Genomic DNA, 6,063 nt, shown 5'->3' on the forward strand with positions numbered 1-6,063 from the left:
TGTTTTAAAAAGGTTATCTCTCTGAGGGTAATTTGTCCATTTTGCATGATCAAAATGGCATTTAAAACTATGAATCCCTTGCATCCCCCTCCCACACCACAATTCTAAGGTGAGATTTCCCACTGTGTGTTTTTAATAAGCATTCCTAGGTGATTTTTATGACCAGGCAAATTTAACAAATCCTATCAAAGAAATACTTTTCAAAGAGGGCTAAGAAAGAGGAGTCAGCCTGCCTTATGCAGCTTGTGGACATTTTGGAACAGCATATGCCAACCTCCCACCCCTACCTTCTGCTATTCCCCCTCCTCAACCTCTACCACCTCTACTACCCACCATCAAATCCACTGCACTCTCTGGGTCTCTTGGGGAAAGCACAGCCCTCTGATATGTCATTTTACTGTAGATACTTCTTAGATACGAGCCAGCTCTGTTCTCTGATGGTGGTTGCTACCCCAAACCCACAAATGTCAGCCATCGTAGCAATGCTTGAACTACTTAACCCTGAACTTCTTTCCATCACTGTGTGACTCATGATGTAACCATGACCATGCTGTGCAATCAGCTTTTCTTTCCAGAGACATTGAATTTGGATTTCTAAAAGGATAATTTATTTCTGCCTGATGGTGGAATCAAGGCGACATAAACTTGTGCTAAGGGGTGGCCGTCTTGAGTCCTATGCCCATGACAGACCTGGTAAAGCTGATTCTCAAAAATTTAAGAATGAAGCTAAGGCTCAGAACCAAAGAGAGGCCTCTCCTGGCCTTGAATGGGTGGAAAGAAGAGCTTTCTTTCCCAGTGAGTTTCCAGGGAGGACGCCTACTGTGGAATGTGGGGGCTGGATCTGACAAGGTGACAGCTAGGAGGGAAGGTTCCTGGCTGACATTATAGAACAGACTGTCCCTTCTGCTCACAGCTAAACTTTCACTCTTTTCTGGGGAATCTGTAAAGAATTGCAGGTTGGCCACCCAAGGACGCAGGACGAACTTCTTTGCTACCTTTCATTTAATCAGTTTGCCCCCAAAATGTGCTAAACAAGTTTCACTGTTCTCAGATTAATTTTTCTCTCTTCTCCATCTTATGCATTCTCTTTACCTCACGCTCTCAGGTGTGAACAAACAATTAGCAAGTTACATAATCAAGCTAGGAGCAGAATAGCTACCCACGTGTCCCTGGGTTGTTATGCAACACCAACTCCTACCCTTAGTTGGGTCCCATGCCCTTGTCAGTCTGGGGCCGTGTCACTTACAACTCAAATAACCCCCCAGAGACATGCTCCCAGGTGTGCGGGGAGGAAAGGCAAGAGAATTATTGCCTCAGAACAGTGACTGAAATTTGGTGCGCCCCTCAGGAACATTAGTGAAGTGCAGATTACTGGGTCACACACCCAGAGATTCTGAATGCATAGCCCGGGACAGATTTGAAAGACTGGCATTTTAAACAACACCCTGGTCTTTCTGATCTTGGGAGCTTCAAGAATTTTAATTTGAAAGCACCATCTTAGAGGTCAAGTTTCAGAGAATAATAAAGGTGGTTGGGGTGTGCATGTACATGTGTGCGTGTGCCTGTGTGTGAAGGGATAGGATTTTTTTTATCAGAACAGTGTTTCTCATAACCATAAAGTCACATCTTCCACTTATCGTTCAGTAGTAACTGACTTATTGCCAGTTGTGCCTGGAAGTTCAGCCTAGGCTTTTATCTGAGGTGACTTAGCTGGGCTTAGGGGTGTCTTTGGTCAAGCAAAGAGAAACAGACCCAGTAGCTGGTAAACAGAAAGCCATGTGTGAACCGACTGAGTAACAGCTGGCTTTGGAACCACTGCCAAAAGGTGATAGAAAGTCCGGAGGAGAATTCAAGATGCGATTTGAACAACGACCAAAAATATGTACATACTTTTTAGAGTCCATGGACCAGGATGAGCTTTCTCAAATTCAGCAGTATCCACATCCTGGATGGGATAATGCTCTGGGGTTAGGGGCCGGGGTGTTCTGTGCATTGTAGGATGTCTAATAACACCCCTGGCCTCTATAACATCCACTGGATGCCAGCAGTCTCACATCCCCAGCTGGGACATCAAAAATTTCTCCATACGTTGCCAAATTAGCCCCAGTGAGAAGCACCAGTATGAGACAGGGGCCGAGGGTGGGGTGGGGGGCAGGGAGCGCAGGGAGAGAGGAATAACCCCATCTTGTGCTCCCCTTGTAAGTTTCACCTTGCCTAATTTTTTTTTTCACAGTAAAAGCAAAAGTGCATGTACGCAGATGCGGTAGCAAGGAAGTTTTCCATTTATGAACACAGGGTTTTAGTGGACTTATGGGGAAACTTCTTTCCTCAGAATTTGGCTGTGGTATTTTTAAAATTTTATAAATCCAGTTCCTGTCATGTAGACTCTTGTACAGCCGGATAAACAAACTCAGGGCACACTCAGCCACATCTTCATTAACAACTCTGCAGGCAAATTCCCTGTCATTTTGAGATGTTTTGTATTCAGAGCAATTGCAGGAAGAGTCTTTCTGGATTCTACTGCCTGCTTTAAATCTGTGGTTTTGTCTTTATTATTGGTGCGGCCTGTTACTGCTGGCCAATTGTGCAATAAAATTTGCAGCTTAAGTTTGGTGTCTGTTTCTATACAATCGCAGCTGCTCTCTCCCCAAACTCTGGGGAAAACACTCGTTCTAACAGTGCTCGTGGATCAATATAATATACATCTGGCCTTGGTAAGTGGTTCAAGAAATCTGCATCTGAGCTCTCACAGCCAAAAGCATCTCAAGGAAGGGTTATGCTAAAGAGGGATAACAAAGTCATCCCCAGATTGAAATGCCTGCTCTCTGCGGAAGCCCAAACACTGGGGGTCTGGGAGTGGCCAGGTGCTTAGTGAGCAGCAATTAGTTCTTCCGTATTTCTGCCCCAATTATTAAGAGCCCACCAGAATAATAGGTCATGGACAAATAAGATTTCAGCCGAAGGACTTTTTGTAGTGCCTTGGCTTGTTCTATTGCTTGTGTTTTATCTATCTGTAAGGCGATGCAGTATTTACCTTCTGTTCTAAGGCTCAGAACTTGGAATTTACCTATCTTAAGACATACAATTCTTGCCGAAATTCTCCTTAAAATGTTGGCCAACTTCCCAGTCGTAGTTTTCACTTGAATTAAGTCACCCCAAGACAAAGCTCCAACTATGATTGTGCGGTAATAAACTTCTCCGCACAGTTGGAGTAAAAGAGTTTCTGATTCTGCTCAGAATTCAGCAACCCACTTGAGACATTTATGACTTTTTCCTCTTCTGCCATAAAATGAGAGTGATAATTCATGTCCAACATTCAACACACATGCAAGACAAAGTGTTGCACTCTGGGGTTAGGTGATGAGAATTTAAAAAAGAAGAGGAAGGAGAAGGAGAAGAAGAAGAAGAAGGAGAAAGGAGAGAAAGAAAGAAAGAAAGAAAGAAAGAAAGAAAGAAAGAAAGAAAGAAAGAGAAAGAAAGAAAGAGAAAGAAAGAAAGAAAGAAAGAAAGAAAGAAAGAAAGAAAAAAGAAGGAAAGAAAGGAAGGAGGGTAGATGGGCTGGGAGGCTCCTGTCTTGGGGAATCTCATCCAGAGAGCATCATCTTTGTTGTAAGTAGAGTGGCTGAGGATGAGGCTAGAGATATTCAAATAAAGCAAATGAATTTTCATAAATTCTTTGAAATCATGAGCAAAAGCTCATGTAGATTTAAGAGGCTTGTACATAGTGGGAAATTCCCAGAGCGATAGATTGTACTGTTCTCCGCTTATATTAAAATAAGATACGGCTCCAGGATTCTGAATTTAGCAGCCGTTGGCATACGTGTCTCTTGCCACACTCATAAAGGTTTTTAATGTGCAATAACATCACATATAGCTCATCCCTTCTATGGTTGGATGCATTATTTATAATTACCTAACTTTGTACCTTCTCCATGTGTGGAAGAAGCAGTAATAGATAGGAGTTATCCATTTTTAGTTCACAGGAAACAAGAGTCTATTTATTTTTCATAGTGCCACTTACCTACCACTCTTTCTAACAATAATTTGAACTGTTCAGCAGTAGCTCTTATTTATTTCAACACACTCACAAATGGGATATGATGCCTGGTCAAGGCGAATTAGTCTGAAATTCATCTGAAAATACTGAGAAGTTAGGTGTGTCCTGCTTCAGGGAAGATGCATGGGGGGGGAACCGAAAAGCCACCATGTCTGCACCTGGATTCCTTCTTCTGTAAAATGAAAATGATCATATTGATGTGAATAAACTTGAAAAAGCATCAGTGGAAGTTAGATGGAAGTTAGAATGTTTGCCTGGCAGATTTTAGAGCTCATAATAATTCTCCATGATTCACTGTGCCCTAGCATCATGGGGAACTTTGGATCCACAGAATGAGAGAACCCATCCATGCATTTTATCCTAGGAAATGGTCTGCATTTTTCTCACTACATTTCATTTACTAACACTAATTCCTAGGCAGTTCCCAAAGCTCCCTTTCACGGAAAATTACAGGAATCTCTGCATTTGGGTTCCTCTTTCCCCATCTCTTACTCTCTCCCAAAAACGAGGCTGGAAGCCAGTGTGGGTCCCATAAGGGACCAACCTGACCTTTGCAGGAAGTTCTGCCCTTAGAGTTCGGAAGAGAATCCCTGTTTCCCAATGAACCTCAGTAGTTGAGACAGTGCTCTATAGGAGCCCAGTTTTAAAGGTTCAACTCATTTCAATCACAAATGCAGTGCTCACAGAGGGAACTGAGAGACGGTTGATGACGTGAAGAACTTTGAATACAGCGCAGGAGTCAGGTGAAATATCACGCACAAAACAAACGGTCAAAGGGCTGAAAATAAACACAAATCGTAGAGTGCTGGAGTAATTCATTCTAACTAGGGAAACTTAAGAGGTATTTACAGAGGGATTTAAGTATCTAAACTAAGACAAGGAAGATAAAAGAACTTCAGCAGTCAGAGAAATGTCACCTGGTCGCTGGGGAGAGCTTGGGAAAGGACACACAGGGACACACCCGGTAAGCGTAATTAGGGGTGGGCCAAAGCCAAAGCGAATTTGGCCTTTTGGACTGGGGTAGGGGTCCCAAGGGGACAAAATAGAAGAGTGATGAGGTAAAGGCTGCATTTCATCTTCAAGATAAATTATTTGAAATTTATTCTGCCAGTAAGGGTCCACGACTTGATTGTACCAAGAAGTGATCCAAACAAGGGACACGTTTTTAAACGGACACATCTGCCCATTTTACCAAAATGGAACGGAGTTGGAAGAAAGTGAAGGTGCCATCAATCCCCAGCTGGGGAATGGGCTTGTTCCTTTGTGAGGCCTGATACTTCACCGGATTCCTACGATTTCTATGTTATTTGTGGCAGTTGAGGTCAGACCCTGGCTTGGCTCAGGCCCAGGTGTAATGTCAGATACGTGTGCGAAATTGCATATGTGAAACGCGACAGGATCCACAGCTGCTTCAGTGCGTCCCCGGCATCACACACAGGTGTCGTACTAAATGAGACACACTCTCTTCTGCTTGAATTTTGGTTTTCAACTCTTTAATAAGAGATTCCTTCCACTTGTTTGTCCCCCACCATCTCATATTTATACTGTCGGATAAATTATTTCCATCAATAAAACTGATTAGCCTTTTTGTTTTCCTCTGATGTTTAGCATCTGCGCCCCTGAAGTCATTCTTGTATTAATCTGGTGTATTGATTTTGCTTTTTAAATGACAGCAACCTCAGGCAGGCCGCCTCGCATCCCTTCCCTCCGCAGTCACTGCTCTTCCTACGGGTAATTCCTGACATCCCACAGCGTAGACCCGGCCGGTCCCGCTTCTCCCACATCATTTGTAACCCTGCCCAGAGGGTCCTGTCTCGCTCCCGCCCGCAGCCCGGGGACAGCAGTCCCTCCCCCGAAGCCGAAGGGTAAGTATCAGCAGGAGACACTCGCACGTCTCAATTCCCCCTTCTTAGGCTCCGCTTGCCCACCGCGGCGGGGAATTCGCGCTCCCTGAGAACCCACCAACTCTGGGAAGGGTACCAGGGATGGGCTCTCTGCCCTGCCCC

This window comes from Crocuta crocuta, unplaced genomic scaffold (assembly GCF_008692635.1).
Source record: "Crocuta crocuta isolate KB4526 unplaced genomic scaffold, BGI_CrCroc_1.0 scaffold36, whole genome shotgun sequence".
NCBI lineage: Eukaryota > Metazoa > Chordata > Mammalia > Carnivora > Hyaenidae > Crocuta > Crocuta crocuta.